The sequence below is a fragment of the Rhinatrema bivittatum genome, chromosome 1, assembly GCF_901001135.1.
Source record: "Rhinatrema bivittatum chromosome 1, aRhiBiv1.1, whole genome shotgun sequence".
Lineage (NCBI taxonomy): Eukaryota > Metazoa > Chordata > Amphibia > Gymnophiona > Rhinatrematidae > Rhinatrema > Rhinatrema bivittatum.
The window spans coordinates 331,904,019-331,927,053 of record NC_042615.1 but is presented as its reverse complement, the minus strand read 5'-3'; the positions used below and the strand labels follow the sequence as shown (position 1 = coordinate 331,927,053).

Below are 23,035 nucleotides of genomic sequence, written 5' to 3'. Positions count from 1 at the left end.
GGTTAAGCAGCTAACTCCGAATATCGGACTTAGCTGCATAACTTATACGGCTAACTCTGCTCCGCTTTGAAATGCCTCCCGTCTTTCCCCAGAATGCCTCTGACTTATGCACCTAAATTCTAGGTCCACATGGCACTGGATATTGATGGCTAGCCATTTAGATGGATAACTTTTCAGTTAAGGTACACACAATGGGTAATGTTGAACTATTTTCTCAACAAAATTGTAAAGCACACATGAAAAGAACACTGTTTATTAGCACAACACTTTAAATGATTCTGGAAATGTGTCCTAAAATACACATACACTCACACATCCATACCTTAAAAACACCACACAAAATACAGAAAAATAGTCAGCCAAGGCCATAAGGCCTATACATCAATAAATTCCAATAAACATGTACAAAGTCATATAGCAGTGCACCCTGTGGCTTATATATCGCCACTTAAAACTCTATACTTGGCTTTCGCCCATCTTTTTAAAATATCAATGTAAACTATAACACTGAAATATGACTGTATAATAACTTCAATTTCTTGAATATTTTCTTCAAATGGCAGACATCCCTGTATTTATCACATCACTTCTGGGAAACGTTTCATGTCATTGTTGTTGTTTAACCCCTTCATTCCCTTCTGGGCATGTTATCATTGTGGCTCGACCCCAACAAGCGGCTCTTGTTTCACAACCATTTGCTTCCTCAGGGGGATGGTAACCACTGAGAAAACAAACCCAAACATATTCGCCTTAAGTGAATCCCATGTCAAAATGTACAAGACACATTTACCTACAAAAATTTTTAATAGAAAAATCTTTACCAATAGCGTCTATAATTCAGTTATTCCCAGACCACGCCAAATGTTGCCACCGAGGACTTCTTAACTTTCCCAAACCAGCTTATATACATACGAAGGTGATTGTCTGTTCATAATAAATCGTCAAAACCTGAAACAATAATGCAAACGCTAGACAACATTCTCTGCATGACCCCACCATATTCCCAGGCATTAAGCCATGCTGATACAATTCTCTCAATTTTAAACCACCATCATACCTGGTAGATATATTCGAAACACCTATTCGCATAAACTGTCTCTTCTTCTTAATGCTTGTGGCTCAGCTGGACAGTACGTACGGCTTCTCAAAAGTCTCTGTTAAAATTGCCACAACACAGTTTGTTATTTAAAGCATATTCCAAGTGGCCACCACCTTGCGGCGTGTGGTCGCGACTTTCACCCCTCCCTACACACAAACGACCACGTACCTACGCGCAAGCGGCGTACCATAAACAAATCTGTTATTTGACTCGACACCTCCCGAGATTGAAAATCCATTAAATTAACTTTAACAAACCCCTTTATAAGCCCAAAGGGACAATCTCAAACACCTTACTCTCACTTTTAACACAAACAAGCGTACCCCAAGACCTACCGAGAGAATTACTCACAAAAGTTATGCTCACAATATGCAACATGACTAAACCTATTCCAAACCCTCTTACTTCCCAATACCAACTCTCATACATACCAAACATCAACAATAATTTAATGGATTTTCAATCTCGGGAGGTGTCAATACCATGAACAGTTTTTGGCTTGCTAGAGGACAGATTCAGTCTGGCTATATTTTTGCAGTTTTTATTAATTACAATTAAATATTAACAAAACACAAGCCTGCTTACCTCAGCAGTGCTGAAAACAAAAATATAACATAGTAACATAGGCTAATAAAGACCAGATGGTCCATCCAGTCTGGCGAGCAAGCTGAATATGGTTGTAACTGCCACTCCATGCATGTTATCCCCATGCCTTCTGATAGAGTAGTAACCCCCAAGCCTTCTATTAAGGATAGTAATGACTGTCCATGCAGGTTATCCCCATGCACCCTTTTCTTCATTTCCAACCTCTAGCCTCTAGGAATCTGCAGTATTTATCTGTTATGAATTTGCTAGGTAGTTAGCAATCTGTTGTATATCTGCTGCTCGAGTTAGCAATCTGTTATGGAGGAGATGCTTGATGGGAGGAGTAATCAGATAGAAGGAGCAATCTGTAGAGAAGGCTCTGTGTAGCGGGCTCCTGAAGAGGGAGGAGTCAGCAATCTTGTAGTGTCTCAGATATGTCTTGCTAAGGAGTAGCAATCTGTAATGAATCCGATATAGTTGTGGGTAGATCCCTGGGCCGATAGCAGATGACCACGTTCCCGGGAGGATACCCCAAGAGGGACCACTGGCTAGGCAGGAGTAAGGAAACAGACACACATTAGTTCTTTTATTAAACAGGTTATTAGAAACCACCAGAGGTGGCAGTAGTGAGCTGATATGCCCAGCAGGGCTGTAGTCCCAATGATCCCAGGATTGCTGAGCTGTTAAGAAACTGTAGAAAGTGAGTAGGCAGAGTAGGCAAAGTTCATGAATAGAACTAGATGTCAAAACTCACGTAAGGTGTCAAGTAAGCTCAGGAGCTGGAAAGGATTAGGCCCTCGAGGAGTGAGTACCTGGTTCCAGGGACAGCTCTGAGAGAGCGATGGTAACTCACAGTTGTTTGTAGCAGTGATAGCTTCCAGACAGTAGAGAATCTTCAGAGTGTCCAAGAACATGGGCCCTCGAGGAGCGAGTACCGGTTCCTATCTGTAATCTGAAAATAAAGAAAAGAGCAAGGCCCCCGAGCAGCGGGTACCTCTGGTAAGTCCGAGGAGGCAGAGTAGTTTGGGAGGTGTAGCCGAAGCAATCCCCTTACCCCTGCTAACTCTGTTTGTTAATGTTTTCAAAGACCTTTAAATATTGGAAGCAGATGACGTCATCTCAGGGGGACGCCCCTGAGGTTTGCGCCCTTGCTGGTACTAGAGTCGGAACACGCGCACGCGCGCCCTAGGCATCAGGACAATATGGCGGAGTTGCAGCATCGAGCCGGTCCAGGGACGCCGGAGGGAGACGGCAAGGAGAAGCCTGCGGTAACTCACAGTTGTTTGTAGCAGTGATAGCTTCCAGGCAGTAGAGAATCTTCATTATCCCATGCCCTTTTCAATTCATTTACTGTTTTTGTCCTCACTACCTCTTCTGGGAGGGCAATCTAGGCATCCAAACCCTCTCCATGAAGAAATATTTCCTGATGTTGGCTCTGGGTCATCCTCCCGGGAGTTTCATTTCATGATCCTAGTTCTACAGTATCCTTTCCAATGGAAAAGGTTTGAAGTTCATGCATAAGTTTACATACATAAGTCATTTATCAAAATTCCTCCTTTCTCCTAGAGTTTTTATGGTCTCCTCGCCTCTCTGGAACCTACCTTCTTAACCCTCTCCCAAGGGGAAATGCCCTTCAGGGCTATCTTAAGGTGGACTAGGCTAAATAGCTAGTCCTGGAGTATTAAAGAGGGTCTAACATGTATTCCTTTATATACCACCCCTCTCAGATCAACCTTGTCAGTTTGAGCATCTAACTCTACCCAGATTAACTCCCAGGAAAGTAAATCACTATTTATATTTTCCTTTCCCACTCTGAACTGGGACTGGCCATTTCTTTTCCTAGCAGAGGGTAGCATCAGTATGGGGCACCTTAGGCCAGAGGGTACTTCCCCTCCGACATTTGTTCATGCCTCCAGCCGGCTGGGACAGATGATGACTCACTGTGAGAAGACCCACAGTGGATGTCGAAGCCAGGAGGCAGCACAGGGCAGGAGACCGGAGGGATCTTCACCACTGGAAGCCCGAGGTCCCCCCAGGAGGAGCTCGTGAGGACCCGAGCCGCTTGGACTTAGGCGAGGCCTCCTGGATGAAAGCCAGAGTCAGGAACCAGTGGACGAAAGTCGGAGTCAGAAGCCAGTGGACGAAAGCCGAAGTCAGAAGCCAGGAACAAGCCGAAGTCAGAATCCGCAACTAGCAACTCAGGATGAGTGAACCTCATTGCAAGGCAAGGCATAGGCCTAGCTGCAGGGTTAAATAACCCTGCAGCGTCCTACGTCATCAGTGGGCAGTTCTCCATCTTCCCGCACTGGCTCCTTTAAATCCAGAGCCCCTGCGTGTATGCGCGCCTAGGGGGCGGGGCCCAGCGCAAAGGATCGATGGCATCTTCCTCGAGGAGGGAGTGCCGCTGCAGAAGCCGGGGCAGGCCTTGCCGACCAGGGAGGTGTCTCAGCGGCCTGGGCCGGCCCTGAGGTAGGTGGAGGGACCAGGGCACGGCCCGGGACCGTAACAGTACTTGACCATGCCAATACTATATATTTATTGTTCTGTATATCTGTTGTAGACCCTGACCTGTTCTAACACACTTTGAACTGTCTTCTGGGAAAAGCACAATACAAATAAATATTGATGATTACAATGATGATTCCCAACATATATAGATATATATTGAAGATGTAGAAGACTGATATTCACTTAGCATTATATGGCAGACATGTAGACATGCAGAAAGATAAAAACACCAGACTGAAAAAATGTTGTACAACTTTGAAAACATGTTTGGAAACCAGAAAGCAAGCTGCAATTTTCTGAAAAACAATATCCTTCTTTATATTTAGCTATACTCTTTTTTTTATGACTCTCTGAAATGAGCACTTATTGTATTGAGTTTCAAGATAAACTTGTAATTTTTGGCGAGCCCAGCACAGAAGAGGTTGTCGATAGTGACAATGTGGAATTTGCAACATAGAGTTTGTTTCAGCTGTAATCATCAGACCACATCGTTTCTCATGTTTCTGATTCTCCCATGCCTTCCTTTACAATGCCACTTCTTGGAAAAATAATAGCAGGGTTTTTTATTGCATGGGTAAATATAGGACCCAGTTCTCTGAAAGCATTACTTCCTTTCGTTTGCCCTGTGCCAGTTTGTTCCTTCCCAATGTCCTTAATCACAATGTCTCTGTACTTCTGGCCTCTATCTCTGTACCATTCTTTCCAAAACAGACACAGAGCGGGTAAAACAATGACCTGTTTGGGGAAGCATTGTGTCATATTGGAATCTTACTCACCCATCATGTGGCTTCATGCTACAAAAATCTAACTTAAGGATGTCTGTGTCTTCCACATGTTACCCTGCTTTAGATTGCCATTTCGTATGGACTCAGTTCACCCCAAATTGTTTTGTCCCCAGAATGTAAGTAGAGGAAAAAAATGTAAATAGTAAATGCTGTAAAAGCAGATATTTAGAGATATTCATTTAGAGCATACAGAAGGAGGAACCACCAAAAATGTTCCATTATCATTCTCAATCTGGTTACAGACAAAAAAAATGCCAATAAACCCAAATACATATGTGCATTTTAGTCACCTTTATTCACTTCTGGCTGCCTTCAGATTTACATATATGTTACACCTGAGTGCTGTTACATATTGTAGCTCCCATTAGTTCCCAGGGGAATGATTTTTAGAGCTTTCAAAATGTTTTATACTTTGAAGAAAATAAGACAGATATTCCAAAAAATGTAACAGCCTTCTGCTATTTGTAACAACTGGTCAAAGCTTCCAGAGTAAAAGTCACTTTTAAGTGATCAATGCCCCAAGTAACTGCATCACTCAGCTTTTTAAAAACCACTAGGGATATGCAGATTCAAAAATATATATTTCCTTTGCTTCATTTGTTTCGTAGGTCACAGCCATTTATTTGATTTGTTTCAAACAAAAAAAATTATTCCCGGCGTGCGCACGTGGACGCAGCTATTTTATAACACGCGCCTGCTATAAAATACATTATCCGCGCGTGCATGCGTGGTGAATTTTAACATCTGCGCATGCATGTGTGGGCAGATCGCCTCCTTCATGCGTGTGGGGGGGGGGGGGATTTTAAAAGGCCATGCGCAGCGACATGAATAGGGCTTCCCAAGTTCCCTATACCTCTACCTAACCTTCCTCCCCTTTTCCCTCTCCTCTCCTCTCCTCTCCTCCCTGACCCCTAACCCCTTCCTAGCTTCTTACTTTTTTTTGTTTGATTACTTTCTGCTCATTGGGAGCAGAAGTAAACTCTGCGCGCTGGCCTGTTGCTGGCGCGCACTTCCCCAGAACAGTCCCTGACTGCCCCCGCCCCATCCCTCTCTGCCCAGACCACACCCCCCAGCCCACCCCTTTGGAAAGGCCTAGCTTTATGGGGGTTTATGCGCATGGCTGAGCCCTTCCAAAAATACCCATCCACACGCATAACCCCACGTTTTTACACGCGTGGGCTTCTGAAAATTAGCCCGTATGTCAACATGATTAATAAACAGGAACTTAGCCAAAGCTTTTTTAAATCCAACTACACTAACTGCCTGAACTACATCCTCTGGCAATGAATTCCAGAGCTTAATTGTGCGTGGAGTGAAAAAGAATGTTCTCCAATTGTTTTATGATCTGTGATTTTGATCTTTAGAATAGATTACACAATTTTTCGTGGCACTGATGTCAGGCTCACAGGTCTATAATTTCTCAGATCACCCCTGGAGCCCTTTTTAAATATCGGGGTTATATTGGCCACCCTTCTGTCCTCAGGTACAATGGATGATTTTAATAATAGGTTATAAATTACTAGTAATAGCTCTGAAATTTCATTGTTTTTTTAGTTTATTCAGAACCCTAGGGGGGTATAGCATCCAGTCCAGGTGATTTGCTACTTATCAAGAGCGACCAGAACACCTGAAGGCTGCAAACGTTGGGTAAAGAATACCACAACAGTGGCAGGAAGCCCCAGCCCCCCACCCACAAGGCTGCACAAGAGGGACAAAGCAGCACTAATTGTAGTATTTAAAGCTCAAGGCATCATGAAGGGAGAACAAAGCACCAAAAGAGGCAGAACTGTCTCTCTCAAGGCAGTGATGGAAGGTCAAAGCAATTGAAAGAGTGGTATGAAGACCCGAAAGCATCATGAGAGGCACAAAGCAGCCACCCAAAGTGACAAGAACACCACAAAAAGTTCCAAATGAGGGTCATAGGTCACCAAATAAATTGATAGAAAGTCCCAGGCAGGGAGAAACTAGAGGAAATCTCTGATACAGAAATTGTTTTCGAATTGCATCATTAGGAGAAGGAGCTGGCTGTTTGGGCTTTTAGTTGGTCCTCACTGGAGGCAAAGATGCTACTGACTAGAGGCACTAATGATCTTTTAGCCACTAGCTATTTAAAAGCCTATGATTCGGGGAATCCAGGACATGGTTCTTCTTCTGAATCAATTTTTGCAAATATTTATTTAATACACGCACTTCCATTACCTCAGAAGCAGTAATCATGATGATCACAGTCCTGGTTCTGAGTGATGCACTTTGATATGGTAAATCCATCGAAGGCTAAATACCTGATGAGACCAATAATTGCATGAATCATAAGGGAACCAATTTGGAAGAAAATGTCCAAGAGGGCATGAAACCATTAAAGATAAATAGGTGGGTAAGTCCTGTGTAAATATCAAATGGCCAAGGTAAGACCAAGAGTCAGTGAGTACCTAAAGGGAAAGGATTTAGAAAGAACCAAAAAGACAGCCAGAGCAGAGGATGAAACACCCCAAGGTACCAAGATTGGCTTAGAATGGTGGCAGCAGCAATGGCGCTGGCAAATAAAAACAGAAACAGTAAGAGCAGATCAATGACAGAAGAAGAGTAGCTGAAAACCCCCAAGGTGTACCTCAAAGACTGAGGCAGGAGAAAGAATAGCAACAAAACCCTAAGGTAGCAGGAGAGGCAAAGTGGTACCAGGAGTTGCATGAATGGCTCGAGGAATGATACAGCAAGCATGCAAAGCAAAAGATGGCCAAGGCAAGACCAAGAGTCAGGAAATACGTAGGGGAACCGGACTTGGAAAGAACCAATAAGACAGCTGGAGCAGAAGAGGAAGCACCCTAAGGTACTAAGACTGGCTGGAGTGGTGGTGGCAGAAGTGGCACCGGAGATCAAAAACAGAAAGAGTAGGAGCAGAACAATGCAGCAAGAACAATAGCTGAAAAAATGGAAAGGGATTTTAAAAGAACCTTGATGACAGCCTGACTGGGAGCTACCTGTCCCAGTCAGAGGCATGGCTACCTGCTTGATTCTGCCAGTAACACAGCTTCTGTTGAATATTAAGCCATGCACATCATAAGTACTAGAGATGTGAATCGTGTGCCCGATCGTCTTAACGATCGGGTTCGGCTAGAGGGGGAAAAAATCTGATCGTGGGTGATATGAGTGATGTGAATCGGAATTGGTTCCAATTCACATCGTTATTTTTTTTGTAGTGAGGCCCGACCCTTTAAAATTAACCCCTTACCTTCCCCCACCCTCCCGAACCCCCCCAAAACGTTTTACGATTACCTGGTGGTCCAATGGGGGCACGGGGACCGATCTCCCACTCTCGGGCCATCGGCGCTATTTTGGCTGCCACTCAAAAATGGCGCCGATGGCCCGATAAAAAAAAAAACCACCCGACCCTTTAAAAATGACCCCTTAGCTTCCCCCACCCTCCTGAGCCGCCCAAAACATTTTAAAATTACCTGGTGGTCTAGTGGTGGTCCCGGGAGCGATCTCCCGTTCTCGGGCCATCGGCTGCCACTCATAAAGATAGCGCCGATGGCACTTTGCCCTTACCATGTGACAGGGTATCCATGCCATTGGCCGGCTCCTGTCACATGGTAGGAGCACTGGATGGCCGGCGCCATCTTTATGATGGCGGCAGCCATCTTTAAATACGGCGGCGGCCATCTTTAAAGATGGCGCCGGCCAGCCAGTGTTCCTACCATGTGACAGGGGCCTGCCAATGGCACGGATACCCTGTCATATGGTAAGGGCAAAGAGCCATTTGCCCCATCTTTATGAGTGGCAGCCGACGGCCCGAGAACGGGAGATCGCTCCCGGGACCACCACTAGACCACCAGGTAATTTTAAAATGTTTTGGGGGGATCGGGAGGGTGGGGGAAGCTAAGGGGTCGTTTTTAAAGGGTCGGTTGGGGTTTTTTTATCGGGCCATCGGCGCCATTTTTGAGTGGCAGCCAAAATGGCGCCGATGGACCGAGAGTGGGAGATCGGTCCCCGCGCCCCCACTGGACCACCAGGTACTCGTAAAATGTTTTGGGGGGGTTCGGGAGGGTGGGGGAAGGTAAGGGATTCATTTTATAGGGTTGGGGTGGGTTTAGGGGTTTTTTTGGTGTGCCGGTTTTCCCCACCCTCCCCCTCCCCCGATTTACGATTTTTCACGATAAATCGGGGAAAATTCTATTGTATCGCGACTCTGAACGATTTTTGACGATTTAAAATATATCTGACGATTGATTTTAATCGTCAAAAAACGATTCGCATCCCTAATAAGTACACATGGCCACAGAAGTGAAACTTTGAATGACTCATTAAATAATTTATGGTTCCATCTGTTATTTGGAGAAATGTGGCTACTGTAGAGCTAATACATGTTGACAAGTGCTGCCCCCCCCCCCCCAAAAAAAAAAAAAACACCCATTATGTGTGGTTTTGCAAACAGCAGAAAATCATCAAAACCCCCAAGGCATATAGTGTGAGGAATCACAAACAGCACAAAGATATCAAGATCCCCAGTACCTACAGTACAGTCAATCACAAAAGGCATAAAGGTCTCATAACCCCGAAAGAAGAGAGTGCAGTGAATCACAAACAGCACAATGGTGTCATAACCCCCAAGATGTAGCATGCAGGCAATTGCAAACACAAATTTGTAATAACTCCAAAGAGGTAAGAGTGTGGTCAGTCACAAACAGCACAAAGATGTCATAGTCTGTAAGGCATAGATTGTGGTCAATGACAAACAGCACATAGGTCTCATCACAACCTCAAAGGCATAGAGTGTGGCCAAACACAAATAGCACAGAAGTGTCTTCATACCCGGGGGCCCTAAGAGAGAGCTGGAGGGAGTGGAAAGAGAGCCGTCCTGGTGAGGAACGCAGAGACTGCAATAAAATCTGCAGGATTATCCGCTGTGAGTGAGGTGAGAACGGAGCGGAGCTCAATTGGAGCCACCTGATCCTGCTGTTCCTGACGTCATCTTCCAGGGACCGGGCCTACAAAGCCCGAGGAGCATCGGAGATCAGAGGGGCCCTAAGAGAGAGCTGGAGGGAGTGGAAAGAGAGCCGTCCTGGTGAGGAACGCAGAGACTGCAATAAAATCTGCAGGATTATCCGCTGTGAGCAAGGCGAGAACGGAGCGGAGATCAATTGGAGCTAGCTGATCCTGCTGTTCCTGACGTCATCTTCCAGGGACCGGGCCTACAAAGCCCGAGGAACGTCGGCGCGCTGCCTAAGCCGCGCGCGCCAAAGGGGCGCGCGCGGCTTAGACCGGCTTTGACCGTGAGGACCGCGGCCGGCTGGATAAGCTTCTGGAGTCTTTCACACCCCGAGGCCTTCAACTTATGGGTTGGAAAAGGAAGGCGCGTTTTGTCACCTCATCGCCAACAACAGTGAACATTGGTCCCATGGACGCACACGTTAACCGGCAGGGAACGCCATGTATGGACTCTACTCGAGGCAATTTGGATGCCTCTTTAAGTCCAGGCAATCAGCCGACCCCTCCTCAACCTCCAGGAAACACAGGAAAAGAACAGCAAACTGGAAAGACTCCAGGAAATGTGAGTGCACAAGAAATGCAATCTCCATTGACTGTTGTTGATCCAGTTCCCTGCCCCTTAATACAATCTACAGAGGCAGAAGAAGGTAATATTATAATTACCTTAGACCGGGCACAGATAGATTCTGTAGATCCGGCTACTGTGACTATGGGGGATTTGTGGAGGGTTTTGACAAAATTAGATTCAAACTTAGTTCAAGTTAATAATTCCTTATCCTCATTAGTTAATGTTAATAGGCTGTCTTTATTAGAACAAGGGAAAAGAATAAAGGAAGTAGAGTCAACTTTGAAAACTGTAGAAGGGAAAATACAGAATATCCAAGAGAGAGAGTGTATGAATATTACTGATTGTAATTCCTTACATGCTGAAATAGAAAATGTGGAAAATTTAATGAGAATTAAGAACTTAAGGTTTGTTAATTTCCCAATCACTAGATTGTTGTCACCTATTGAAATGTTTTTGAAATTTTTGAAAGAAAATCTAGCGTATGAAGACAAGGATATACCGGTGATATAAAAAATTTATTACTTTCCAGTTCGCCCGAGTGACAACAATGGGCAGATAGAGGATAAAAGTATAGGGATATCTACCTTCTTAGAGGAATCTACAGACATTATAAATAAAAGGGCAACATTATTTGTATCTTTTTCCTTGGAGAAGGATAAGGATTTAATATTGGGGAAATTCTTTAAGAATAAGGATTTGTCATTCTGTGGCCAAAAAATTTTTGGTTTTCCGGATGTGTCTAGACCTACGCAAATACGTAGGAGACACTTTCTTATGTTAAAGAGTAAGACCCTGGAAATTGGAGCTACCTTTTATTTAAAATTTCCATCAAAATGTTTTGTCAATTACCAGGGAAAGAAATTTTCCTTTAATGAGCCATCCCACTTAGAGAATTTTTTGAGGGATAAAGTTAGTCTAGGTCAGAATGCTAATTTATCAGACGTATCGGTTATACAAGAATAAATAGAAATCACTCCCTCACAGGTTGATTTATGTATTATTTATGGTTAGTTAGGACCCCCCCACATTATTGCCTCACAAAAGAGATAGATTGTGGAATTTTTGTTTATTGGATATTTGATTTAAGAATGTCTCTAATTGTGATTACTTATATTATTTGAAAATACAGGGGCGGATTTTCAGAGCCCTGCTCGCCTAAATCCGCCCAAAACCGGGCGGATTTAGGCGAGCAGGGCCCTGCGCGCCGGTGAGCCTATTTTACATAGGCCTACCGGCGCGCACAGAGCCCCGGGACTCGCGTAAGTCCCGGGGTTCTCTGAGGGGGGCGTGTCGGGGGGCGGGCCCGGTCATCGCGGCGTTTAGGGGGCGTGTCGGCAGCGTTTTGGGGGCGGGTACGGGGGCAAGGCTACGGCCCGGGGCGGTCCGGGGGCGTGGCCGCGCCCTCCGTACCCGCCCCCAGGTCGCGTCCCGGCGCGCAACAGGCCCGCTGGCGCGCAGGGATTTACTTCTCCCTCCGGGAGGCGTAAATCCCCGGAGAAAGGTAAGGGGGAGGTGTAGACAGGGCTGGGCGGGTGGGTTAGGTAGAGGAAGGGAGGGGAAGGTGAGGGGAGGGCGTTAGAGGATTCCCTCCAAGGCCGCTCCGATTTCGGAGCGGCCTTGGAGGGAACGGGGGTAGGCTGCGCGGCTCAGCGCGCGCCGGCTATACAGAATTCATAGCCTTGCGCGCGCCAATCCAGGATTTTAGTGGATACGCGCGGCTCCGCGCGTATCTACTAAAATCCAGCGTACTTTTGCTTGCGCCTGATGCGCCAGCAAAAGTACGCCTATTCGCGTTTTTTGAAAATCTACCCCACAATGTTGTATGATTGTTTTAAATTTGGAAAATTTGAATAAAGAGTTAATTTAAAAAAAAAAGAAAAAAAAGAAGTGTCTTCATACCCAATGCATAATGAGGCAGATTTTAAAAAAGTACGCCCGTGCGTACTTTTGTTTGCGCGACCGGCGCAAACAAGAGTACGCCGGATTTTAATAGATACACGTGTAGCCCAGTTGACCGCCCAGGAGTTGCACCAACTATGGAACAGCACAAAGTAGTTGCTACAGAAAGTGGCCCACAGAGCCAAAAGGTTCATTGACGCTCATCACCGTGAAGCTCCTCAGTTTAATCCAGGCGACAAGGTGTGGCTCAGTAATCGGTTCATCTGTCTCAATCTCCCTTCTTCCCGCTTCACTTCCAGGTACATCGGTCCCTTCCCAGTGGTCTGCCGTTTGGGTCCAGTCACTTACGAACTTCGGCTCCCAGCCTCTCTTAAGATCCACAATGCCTTTCATGTATCTTTGCTAAAACCCTTGGTACTGTCAGGATTCTCCAAGAAGGCCCCGGATCCTCAATCTGTGCCCTCCAAAGCGGATGTGATTTACCAAGTTCAGGAAGTTCTTGGTGTGCGAAAACATGGAAAGAAATGGGAGTACCTCCTGTTTTGGGAGGGCTTTGGCTAAGAAGAAAATAGTTGGGAGCCTGCCACCAATATCCTGGATAAGGATCTCATCAAGCAATTTCATGCTACACATCCTTTAAAACCCAAACCCCGGGGAGGGGGAACCTTAGAAGGGGGGGTACTGTTATGACCATCGGCCATGGCGGCCGCAGCCGACCCAGCTCACATCCTGCCATGCCTGGCCCTCCACTCCAGGTGAACTCGAGGCTCTGGCCAGCCACTGTCGCCGCACTGTTCCTGGTCCTCCCTGCTCCACATGGTGGCTGGGACACCGACGACCCACGCTCCAACTCCGGGTCATCCTAGGCGCGCACAGGCCATCCTAGGCGTGCGCACGTGCCATCTGTTCTCTATTTAAAGGGCCAATGGCGGGAACTCCTGGGCCGTTTCTGACTGATGACATCATTACCTTGAGATATTTAAGCATCTCATTTGGCCTACGCAAACTGACTTGGCAACGAGTTCCCTGACCTCTCTGGTGCTTGTTCCTGTCTCTCTGGACCCATGGTTCCTGCCTTGGATCTCCACCCTCTGACCTGGACTCTGGCTCGGGTACCCGCTCCTCAGAGGCTTGCCTGCACTTCCTTTCCTGAGACCTGGTCTCCAGGCTTCCCTGCTCCTCAGGGTAGACCCTGCACTCCTCATCAGAGGTCCTGTCTGCTCGCTTCCCCGCTCCTCGGGGTAGCCTCAGCACTGCCTATCCCCGCTCCTTGGGGCAGTCTCTATGTCACTACATCAGAGACTTGACTCTGTGCTTCCCCGCTTCTCGGGGCAGCCCCTACGTCAGAGACTCTGTTGTAACGCTGTCCCGCCCCTCTGGGCAGTGTCTACATTACTCCGCCAGAGATTCTGTCTCTGCACTCCCCATTCCTCGGGGCCTGCCCAGCACACCTCTGCATTGGAGGTTCCTTCTCTTGTACATCATATCTTCAGACCTGCCAAGTACTGCGATTCCTCTGAACTGTGCCTCTCTTTTCCGCTCCTTGGGGCGCTTCGCAGTATACCTCAGTGCAGGCATCTGTGATCACGTGGCAGTGACGCAGGACGTCTCCTTCTCTACTGAATCATTGTCGTGTCCCTGCTGCAGCTGACCTTGCCTCCCGACGGTGGGGACCTGTGGTAGCATAAACCTCCACCTCGGGCCAAGGGTCCACGAAACCCATGAAACCTAACACTTAGCAGGAGTTTTCCAGTATTCAACCCAACATAAAACTGTATATCTAATTATCATAATTGTCTTATAGATCTTTTTCTTTAAAAAATTAATATTATAAACCCTCTGGGGACAGGGAAAATACTGTACCTGAATGTAACTCGTCTTGAACTAGCAATGAAAAGGTGTGAGCTAAATATTTCCATAAATTAGTGAAGGTTTAAATTTTAACCTTCTGCATTTTCTAACAGTATTAACAGGCTACTCACTGTTACACACTGAGTCATTGAAAGGCCAGCATGGATTCATGGTCATCTGATCCTGCTCTGTGAAAAATTAGCATTCTTTTTGGTACTGTGGCTACTCATTAAATCAAATCCACACAGGGGGCAGAGAGGAATATAAAGATTTCATTATGGGCTGCAAAGCAAAGATATTAATCAAAACAGTTATAGATTAATCAGCTGGGATTCTTCGTCACTTGTGAGTCATCAGCGGTCTTTTATGATTATTAGACTAGGCTAAGTTTCTGTGGAAATGCAAGGGAATAGCAAACAATGCTCATTTACCTATTAACCTGAAACCAGAGCCAACCTAGTTAGCATTAGACTAATCTAGATTTATAGGTCTGTGGCCTGAATCCAGTCTTCAGTCTTGTACTGTATCAACTGTTATAAAAGGGCTGCCTCAACAGACTGGTATTTTCAATGAAAGCAAGAAGCAGAGCTACCAACATGCCCCATGAGTCACCCCTGAGCTTTGTAATCTCCCTTCTTAAAGCATTCTAAGATTTCTTCTGTCTGTAATTTTCACAAGGACTTCTTCAGGTAAAGTAGTGCTTTACTTGCAGAAATGGCCCTTTAAGGCCTGATTTTCAAAAGCATTTAAGCACATAATTCTCAGTTGGCTCTTTGAAAATAGTCTGGAGGCCAGTGCTTGATAAAGTAGGCACACAGCCCTATTATGGGCAAACTTTTATGGTAGGGTTTATGCGCGTGGAAATGGGGTGAGGCTAGGACTTACGCACATACTTTTGTGTTTTCAAAACAGGATGCACGTTAATTTGCATACTGAATTTATGACCTGCCTGAAGTGGGTGTAATTTTGTGTGCATACAATTCAGCCTATATACCCTGCTAATTAAGACAGGAATTTTCAAAGCGAATTTATGCGGACAAGCTAGCTTTGAAAATAATCTATATTGACATATGCAATGTACATGCAGACTTTATCACTATGCAGGTAACATAATATAATAACATGGGGTCCATTTTCAGCCAGTATGCAACTCGGCTAGTTAGCCGGATAAACATATCTGACTAACTAGCAGGGTATATTCAGCAGCACGGTCGCACCACTGAATATACCCAGCTATCTTAAAGGTAGCCGGTTATGTCTAACCCTATAGCCCGACCAAAGTTAGCTGATTAGGTTAGGCGGCTAACTCTGTTCCTCCCGGAAACGCTTCCTGCCCGCCCCTAGATCGCCCCTGAATTATGCGGCTAAATTCTAGCCACATGCCGTATACAGTGATGAATATTGCCAGGTAGCCATTTAGACAGATAACTTTTCAGTTAGCCATCTAAATGGCTTTTGAATATCAACCTCAAAGTAAATAACAGCAATTAAGGACTAAAATGGTCCATCTAGTCTGCCCAGCAAGTTTTTTAGGGTAGCAGCAACTGCCTCTCCATACAGGCTACCCCCAAGATGTAATAGAAAAGTTACCTCATTTCTTCATTCCCATTCTCTAGCCAGCAAGGATCCTGGGCTTGTCCCATGCCCTTTTGAATTCCATTACCATTCTCATCTTCATCACCATCTCTTCTGGGAGGGCATTCCATACATCCATCACCCTTTCCGTGAAGAAATATTTCCAAAGGTTGTTCCTGGGTCTTCCCCCTTGGAGTTTCATTTCATGATCCCTAATTTTACAGCTTCCTTTCCATTGGAATAGATTTGACCTTTGTGCATCATTAATTCCTTTCCAGTATTTGAAGGTCTGTATCATGCCTCCCCTGTCTCTCCTCTCATCTCATATGGCTTTCTGTCCAGACCCTACACCTTCTTGGTTGCCTTTCTCTGGATCGCTTCCATGGTATACAATTACCCTCTTAGAAAACCGTGTGACCGATGCGAGCATGAAATGAAAGGCACGCATACAGTATGCATCTGCTTTTACGCACAGAAGTGAGCAGGGTTCATGGGGTGTGCAGTCTGGGCTGGGTTGGGACTTAACGCACATATTTTATTTATTTTATAAAGTATGCACGCAAATACTCTCAGCAAAACTATGCACAGCAAATAGGGGCAATTTTGTGCCTGCGCATGGTTTTTGCTAAGATAATTTTCAAAGAGGACTAATGCACATAAGTCCACTTTGAAAACATGTAAATTATGCCCCTATTTGCCAGCTAGCTTGTGTGCGATGTAAGAAAATCATCCCCACAATGTTTTGAGAAATGGAAATTAAACAACTGGCTGTGACTGTGAAACATCACTCAGGATTTTCCGTCATTTGGGCAGCCCTGTAGCTTTTTCACATAAGGAAACGAAAATGACTTCTTAATTATGGTCTTAACTTTCTCAGGTCAGAGACCAAGGCCCTCATTTTCTGGCAGTCAGTGGTGCTGCCAAACATTGTCCTTCATTGCTGTTTCCACCACAAAATGCTGCATAAGAATGTGCACAGCTCCTTGTGATTTCACTTTCTGGATTCTTTTACTCCAATTGCTGTAGCTTTTCTTGAACCATTTCACAAATTATCCAAGGATGGCATTTTTTGGAGAACTCACTGGTCCCTTCGTCAGATGTTATGTAACTTCGTTTATTTTTTTTTTCCACAGCATTCACACTCAGCTTAACCTAGGAAACATGGTCGTCAGTGAAAACAATAAGAGGGCTTAGCCCACCGTGACTTGCTAATTTCTCTCCTTAGTGCACAGCAACAGTCCACGAGGACTGATTTTTCAGGCTGTCTACAGAGAACAACTATCTAACATGCTTGCACACGTTTGGTCTCAGAATAAGTTTAATTTGCCTAGTCTGGTAAGCCCAAAAACTAAACTTGCTTGGGACCTATATGACTACAGCAGTGTACCCTTGATTACTAACCTGCTGCATAATCATTAGCCAAGCAGCCTAAGGTATTGCTTAACAAACCACAAAGATAAAACAACAGAAGCAGTTTCTGTCTCTCAGCAAACTGAAACACAAATATTAGAGCACACCCTGCACTCAGCAATATTAGTGTAAACACCACAAGTGCAGCAAAGTTTCTTTATGGTCTTAGTGATAAATTTATTAAATCATTCAGTGTACGGCAACTCCACTGTATTATAAGCAGTTCCTTAAAGGGTCCCCCGACACGTACTCCGTGTTTCGCCAGACAGGCTGCGTCGGGAGAGACAATACTTTTAATGACACCAATCTGTAAATACAGAACAATCAGCTCGTCTAAATCAAGTGAGAGAAAGAGCCCTCGCATTGGCAGGCCCGAATTTATGGAACATGCTTCCGGTAAAAATCAAAATGGAGGTGAATTTTAAACAGTTTAAAAAAGGTTTAAAAACATGGCTTTTTAAGGAGGCATATTCCAATCAGCTTTGAAGTCTGTTTTATGCTCTATTTTTTACTGTTTTATGTATTTACGCTCTGATTTTATTGTTTTAGGTTTTAGGTATTTTAGAGTTTATACAGTGGCTTATTTCAGGAGAAAGGAGGAGGAGTGAATAGGAGTTTTGATGTCTTATAGGATTATTTTATGAAATGTTGCTATTGGCTGTAATTTTTTAAGTTCTATATGTATTTTATTTTATTGCTTTTACTGTTTATAATGTATTTATTGCTGTGAACCGTTGCAATGGAACCCGAGTGACGGTATATAAGACCCAATAAAATGAGGCTGGGTCCTGACACCTGGGCCTGGGCTTTGGCTGGAGTCTGCACCCTGGCCCAATGCTGTAACCCGGTCCAAAGGCTGGGTCTTGACACCAGAGCCTAGGCCCAGACCTAGGCCCAATGCAATGCAATGCTGCTTCCCCTGTCATCCTCTTCTGACACCATCCGCTGGGGTTGCACTGTGATGGGACCCCCCAAATGAAGTGAATTACCCATATTCATCGTGTGTTTGAAACTCATTTGAAACAAATGTGTATCCCTAACAGATATATCCGCAGTCAGATCTTGGAAGGTTCCCACTCAACTCTCCTCTTTTCTTCTTGAGCTTGGTCATCTTTACAGAGAAGAAGAGAAGCAGCACCCAAATGATGGCACCGGTAAAGATAAAGTTAGAGTTCAGATAGTACAAGATGATCATGGCGATTGTCAAAGCACTCTGATCATTAAGAGATGGGAATGTACATTCATTTTAAAGGAATTTGCAATATGCAACAAATAAGGGGCAATTTGATTCATTTGGGGGCCATGAAACAAATTGTGGATTCCCCCGAATTAAACAAATCTTATTCGCTTCTTTCATTTAAAACTTTCGATTGGACCTAGGCTCCAGGCGGGGGACTTGCCTAGGGCATAGGCTGAGGCCCAAAGCAGGGGCCATGGCCTATGTCCAAGAGTGATGCCGGCACCTAAGCTTGAAGCTGCGACCCTCACCTAGGGCATAAACCGAGGCCCAAAGCAGGTACTGTGGCCTAGGCCCGAGTGTGATGCTGGGTCTTGGCCTAGGCTCAGGCTGAAGCCAGAGCCTCAGCCAAGACCTGAACAAAGGCCAGAATCCCCCCCAAAATTACTTACCTCATCCATTGGGTATCTGAAGCTGTGGTCAGGCCGGGTCCCAATGCCTGGACTTCGACCTAGGCCCAGGACCAATGCCTGAGCCTTGGCTTAGGTAAGAACCCAGTCGCAGACTTGACTGCAGGGTCTGGCCCAGAGACAAAATCCTGACACTGGGCCTCAGCTTGGACCCAGTCCCAACGCGGAGGCTCAGCCTGGAGACAATGCTTGGGACTCAGCCTAGGGACAGGCCCAGGACTAGAGCCCTGATCTCGGAGGTCCTCTTCTTAGGTATGTTGTACAGCACAATGACACCCTCCACTAGAGAGGAGGCACCAGAGTTAATGAACTCCAGTGTGACCCCAGCTGACGGCATCAATAGAAAAAGAAGAAAGAAGGCAGAAGACCTAAGAAGATCACCTCCGAGGCCTGTGCTCCTGGTCCCTCCTTATCCTAGGATGACCCAGCCTTCAGGTCAGTCCCTGGTGTCATGCCTGGATTGGGTTGGGATCTGGCCTCTGGACTGGGCCGCAATGTCAGGCCTGGGTCTGGGCCCTAGCCTAGGCCGAGCTCCAAGCATTGGGACCTGGACTTCGGGCTGAGCCCCAGTATCAAGCCTGGGTGTGGGCTGATGCCCCAGAATCAGGACCAGGTCTCTGGGCTGGGCCGCAGTGTCGGGCCTGGGCCTGGGCCCCAGTGTCAAGCCTGGGTCCAAGCTGAGGCTCCTGCATCAGGACTCAGCTTCTGGGTCCGGCCCCAAAGCCTGGACCCAGGCATTAGGACTGGTTCCTAATGCCTTAGGTCCATGCCTGGCATTAGGACCTAATTAGGACCTTAGTCTAATGCCTGGCATTAGGACCTAGGCATTAGTCTGGGCCCCAACATCATGCCTGGGTCCAGGCTTTGGCCTTGTCCAAGCCTGAGGCCCGGGGTCTGCCTTAGGCCCCAATGTCAGATATAGGCTGAGGCATTGGGACCAGGCCTCTAAGCTTTAGCTTTGTGTAGATCTTAGGCTAAGCTCACAGTGATCTACCGTGGCCTCAACCTACACAAGACTGAAGATTCAGACAGGGCCTAGGCCTCACCAGCTGGTCCCCACCAGACTGGGTAAGTGGGGGCCAGTGGGTATCCTAGTCCCAGTAGGAGGGATGGTTTGAAGGGGAGAGGAGGCCTTGGGAGCCCTGTTTCCTTTTTTTTTTTTTTTTTTTCTCGTTTTTGTGGAGGGTTATGTTTGAGTCTTTTTTTTAAAACAAAAGAAACAAATTCAACATTAAATGAAAAAAAACTTGTGGGGGGAAAACCTCCCTAAAACAAAACAAAAAAATGAAACAAATTTTTTATTCTTGCACTTCTCTATTAAGAGGAAAGGATTCAGTGATAGCAACACGATGACCTGAGACTGTAGAGGAATAAAAAACCCTTCAAACCTGAAAAAATGTAGCTCATGTGGATAGTTTAGTTAACCTGAGGAGTAAGAAGGAAGGTTGGAAAAGTTAACTAGAAATAAAAATATATATTCCTTTCTGTGTATTTATTTTGTCTAAGCTAGTAATTGGGGACTTAATACTATATCTTAAATGGACTATTATGCAGGAAAATTTTGAATAGCATAAACAATGCCTTCTCGTGGCGCAGATAGGCCTTTGATAACATATTTGTTAGTATTTGATGGGGAAAGGAGTCTGCTTGTGATTGTCTTGAGAAAGACTTAGGGAGCAATTGGGGAGCAATATCCCAGAGAGGTTGTTCCCCTCTTGTTCTGTCTTTCCTTGAAGTGCCTATCCACTTTTTATTGTTATGGGTGCCTGTCTGAGAGAGAGAATTATTCTGTGAAAGTATATAATGGTTTTTGATCTCATTGTTAAGACCACCGATTTTTTGTTTTATTCTATTCTGTCATACACTGAACATATTATTAATAACCCACCTCCTATCTTCAACAAAGAGACCGAGATTAAACTAACAATCAATGTCCAGTAGCAGTAAATACCATGATTATCTCATCTTTGTTTGCTATGTCTGTAGAGACCATTGTTTATCATGGATGTAATTTACTTCTTCCTGAGAACTCTTCTAGACTATACACTGTGTGCCAATTATAGAAAGAAAGTTCTAAAATTAATGATCTGTGGATCATTATCTACACATTTCCTGACTAGGGGTATGACATCCGCTTGAAGGTTTGCTACCTGACTCCATCACCGACAAATCATGAGTCATACATTGTGGAGTTCGTGCATGAATAATTTTCCAAATTTGCCACATATTTGAAGCAGGCATATGAAAAGCACAAGGAAATGTGTTCACTTATTCTGACTCTCTGTGACTCAATTTATTCAGCACAGGTAGCCTTGAAATCTATGACCTGCAGATTGCAAGCCCAGTGCTGAGCTGGACGGCCATAGCAGAGCTGGGGCGTCAATGGAAGCCATTCTGTTCCCACCTCTCTACCTGCTTTTCTTGCTTCCTTCCTACTGGCACAAAGCACTGCTCAACAGTATGGAAGGAGATGGGGACAGCCAGCATTCAGCAGCCAATGGGAACAGGCAGGGGGCATAGTTGGATTTTGCAAGCAGGACCTCTTCTTAAGGACCTGCTTCTGAAGACCAGTCTTTTTATGACAGGCATACTGCCTGTTGTTTTCCCTCCAGCCTCCTTTTTTCCTAACATGTGGTTGTCCCTCCACGTGGCTCCCTCTTCCTGTTGGTGTATCCAAACATCTTATTTTCTAGCAAACCTCGTTTCAACAGCAAGTCTTCCAAGCATTTCTGCCTCTTGCAAATAGACAGTTCCCAGGACAGCCCCTGCTTGAGCCTATTTGTAGGAGAGGCCTTTCTAATTTCCTCTGCATCAGCTGCTGTTAGGAAGAAGTTGCTCATTGGCAGTGTTGCCAACCTCACTTATTTCCTGTGAGTTTGGGCTTTTTTTTTTTTTCAATTCATGGGTGGCTTCTTATTGGGTGTTTTTTTTTGCCAATGCGTTTTTTGGGGTTTGGTGGGAGGGACTTGTGCCCTGCTGTTGCTGTGATTAGCTGCTGCTGCCGATGAGGCCTGTCCATAGCAGGCCCACCCAAAATTATTGCAGCAGCATAGCCAACCAGAGCTGCAAAACTCACAGGAGCACATGGGCAGACCCAGCATGGCAGCAACAGCATTGTTGGGTGACCAAGGAAGCCTTTATGCAGCACAGCAGACTTGAATGCTGAAGGAAGTATAGCACATGGTAGGAGCAATGGATGGCTGGCACCATATTGTGCTCCTACCATGTGACAGGGGCCGACCAATCGCACCAGTAGCCCCTGTGACATAGTAAAGGCAAAGGCTATCGGTGCCATTTTCAATACCGGCAGCCGACGCTGTGAGTGCAGTAGATGGCTGCCGGACCCCTGCTGGACCACTAGGGAGTTTTGGCAAGTCTTGGGGGGGGGGGGGGGGTCAGGAGGGTGGGGGTTTTGTTTAAATTTGCTCCTTTAGACAACCAAATAATTCGGTGAAGATTCGTTGTATTCGTGGGAAATCGCAATACGTTTCATGACGTAACGAATACAACGAATATGGCCCTATGCATTGCGGATTTCCAATAAGTTGCAAACGAATGCACACCCCTAGTAAAAGGTACTGCAAAGCTTAGGAAGAGGAATGTCAACTAAAAACGTGGATTCAGCCTGTTGTCGGCAATAAGAGTAAGGCTATTTGCAAATTTTGTAAATGCGAAATTTGTGCGCATCATGCAAACCTCCTGCAACATGCTAAAATGAAGAAACACGCAAAACATTCGGCTCCTTTGTCGTCTATGTGACTCACAGACATTGGTGTTACTGCAGTAAAACGAAGTGTTACTGTGCAACAATGTGCTTATTGATGAAAGCACAGGCATAAGTTTGACAAAACAACTGTGGGTCGTTGTGAGATACTTCAGCACAGCCAGAAACAGAATTGTTTCTACATTCCTCAGTTTAATTGATATGCAGAGTGAAATAGCTGATGATATAACCTCATCTGTGCTGGAGTTTCTAAAAAAACTGAACACTGATTTCAGCAAGTGTATTGAAATAGGTACTGATTAGAGAAGTGAATCGTGTGCCAGATCGTCTTAAGGATCAGATTCGGCTGGGGGGGGGGGGGAAATCTGATCGTTAAGATATGTGAATTGGAATAGTTT

At 45.5% G+C, this 23,035-nt stretch overlaps 1 long non-coding RNA gene across 1 annotated transcript; it reads right to left on the bottom strand.

The window, feature by feature from the left end:
• Positions 1 to 588: 588 nt before the first annotated feature.
• Positions 589 to 1,145, bottom strand: LOC115080660. The gene is made up of 3 exons (XR_003853627.1): positions 1,058 to 1,145; positions 822 to 948; positions 589 to 721 (listed from the first exon to the last, which is right to left on the bottom strand). It is a non-coding gene; the product is annotated as an uncharacterized LOC115080660 (long non-coding RNA).
• Positions 1,146 to 23,035: the final 21,890 nt, after the last annotated feature.